The following is a 2,681-nucleotide window of genomic DNA, read 5'->3' as shown; positions in this document are numbered from 1 at the left end:
TGTAGTCATGGTTCTGGATGGCATGGCCCACCCTCCCTTTGTTTTCTTCTATCTATCTTTCCACCTTGCATGTGGGAACAATATTTGCTGCTTCAACAAGTTGTTCTTTGTCCCTATTAATGTCTGCATGAAGAAGCCAAGCCAACTTAATGTCAGCAACTCACTGCTACTAATTACCCAAGTTTTAATGTCTGTGCGTCAATGATTAAATGATTGTCATAAGTGTTGGGCGTGGTGGCACACGCCTTTAGTCCCAGCCTTCGGGAGGCAGAGGCAGGCAGATCATTGTGAGTTTGAGGCCAGCCTGGTCTACATAAGGAGTTCCAGGTCAGCTGGGGCTATGGGGGAGACCCTGTCTCAAAAAAAGACAATAAATAAATAAATAAATAAAGATTGTCAAAGTACATTCCTCTAACTCCTAAAGATATATAACATCAAATCAATAGTGATGGTTTTCTATCTACAGAGAATGAAATGGATTTTATACTACTTCTTTTTAATGTTTGTTGAGATAGGGCCTCTTATTTACCTTGAATTTACCATCCCCCACCTGAGCCTCTTGGGTGCTGGGATTGCAGGTGTGTACCACCACACCTGGCTCTAGGTTATTTCTATAATAAACACTTTGTGACTGAATTGAATTTGGAGAAACAATCTGACACTCTGTTATCTTGAAAGGTATTTGGCATGTAAAGACAAGGTATCCTTTGCACAGCATTTAACCTGGAACTATAGGCATATTAATTAGCTAATGAATTTTCTCATGTTATACTAAGTAGTGTTTGTCTATCAGCTAATGCAGAGACCTGTCCCTGCAATCATGAAAAACAGTCACAAGCCTTAAGAGCATCCGGAATTGGTTTCCAGTAGCTGTTTTCAGTATTGAATTATCTCCTCCCTTTCTCTGAACCCCCTTCTGAGTCACTTAGTATGAAAAACTCAGGGAAGCTATGGCAATTTAATGGTTTTTCCCTTCCTTTCAATAAGCCCCCTTTAAAACGTTTGCTGTCCCTTTAGCTTCTCTTTCCTAACAGGAGGCTACACAGTTGAGTGTCTGACACCTCTCAAGACCGGCAATGTTTGAGAAGCCGTACAAAAGTGTAGGCACTACCCAGTAGCTTCTTTGACAGGCAGAAAGAGCTACGAGTGTGGCTTTGAAGTGGGTACCCTGAGGACAAGTGTGCTTGTCTTTAGAATTGTCTGCTCAGAGTGGTTCTAGCTGGATTTCAAGCCCCAGCATGAGTGAGTCTAGAGAGTGCTTGAAAGTCAGCTGACCCCCAGTTCAAGGGTCTGGGGATGTTGTAGGGAGGGCACTTTTCACCTAGATGGTTGGAAGCAGGGTCTTTGGTGTTCCCATGAACCCTCTTTTTCTCCTTGCCCAGTGACTTGCTCTCTTGTGCCAGTTCTCATCTGTCTCTTTCTCTGTCACACATAGAAAGACACACACACACACACACACACACCAGTCAGCTGACCCCCAGTTCAAGGGTCTGGGGATGTTGTAGGGAGGGCACTTTTCACCTAGATGGTTGGAAGCAGGGTCTTTGGTGTTCCCATGAACCCTCTTTTTCTCCTTGCCCAGTGACTTGCTCTCTTGTGCCAGTTCTCATCTGTCTCTTTCTCTGTCACACATAGAATGACACACACACACACACACACACACACACACACACACTTGAAAACACAAGAAGGAAAGTTTCTTAAGAAAGGAAGCCTTACAGATTTAACCTGAATAAAATATCCAAAATAAGCTGGATAAATCCCAGCTCCACACGGGCCATAGTGATGCCATATGCACATCGCTCAACCGCATGCGAACAATAATACCATGGCTTTTGCAGTGCTGTCACTGTATTTTTGCAGATGATTCAACATAGTTCCATAATTACTTTTGCAGATACAGTGATGTGTGTGCACACCACACACACACACACACACACACACACACACACACTCATTTTGTTTTTTTAATTTGTTTTTAAAATTTTTATTATTTTTATTTTATGTATGAGTGTATTACCTGCATGTATGTAAGTGCACCCATGTTGTGCAGTGCCCATGGAGGTCAGAAGAGGGCGTTGGATCCCCTGGAACTGTAGTTACAGACACTTGTTAGCTGTCATGTGGGTGCTGGGAACCAAACCCAGGTCCTTTGCAAGAGCAGTCAGTGCTCTTAACTGCCGAGCCATCTTTCCAGCCCTACATACTCATTTCTTTAACTGGAATTTTGGGTGCTCACTCTGACAGCACATACACTAAAATTAGAATGATACAGAGACGATTAGCATGGCCCCTATTGCAAGAATGACATACAAATTTGTGAAGTGTTCCCTATTTTTCTGGGTGGGTAAGAGGAGCTAAGACTGTTCAGGAGAAAGAGAATTAGAACTGAGGGGCTCAATAAAGTTTGTCCTTTAATAGGCAAACCACCACCACCACCACCAAAACCAACAAAACAAAAAACTAGAATTTTGAAATGGCCTCTCCTGAGGAGTTAGTTCTTCCTAACTCCTCTAGGCTGGGGTCAAGGCAAGTGCTTTCTTCTCTCTTTTTAAAATACTGTCTTCTATTTAGTCTTTGACAATTTCATATATGTAAACAAGGCAACTTGATCATATGTACCCCAACTCCTCCTTCCCATGTTCTGCAGGCACCCTAATATATCCCCTCCCCCACTTTGT

General features: G+C 42.8%; 1 non-coding gene across 1 annotated transcript; it reads left to right on the top strand.

The window, feature by feature from the left end:
- The first annotated feature begins 2,231 nt into the window (after nt 1-2,231).
- On the top strand, nt 2,232-2,339 carry LOC115072659. The gene has a single exon (XR_003851691.1). It is a non-coding gene; the product is annotated as a U6 spliceosomal RNA (small nuclear RNA).
- The last annotated feature ends 342 nt before the right edge of the window (nt 2,340-2,681 follow it).

This window comes from Nannospalax galili, unplaced genomic scaffold (assembly GCF_000622305.1).
Source record: "Nannospalax galili isolate Female #2095 unplaced genomic scaffold, S.galili_v1.0 scaffold463, whole genome shotgun sequence".
Lineage (NCBI taxonomy): Eukaryota > Metazoa > Chordata > Mammalia > Rodentia > Spalacidae > Nannospalax > Nannospalax galili.
This window is presented reverse-complemented; position numbering and strand designations above follow the sequence as displayed.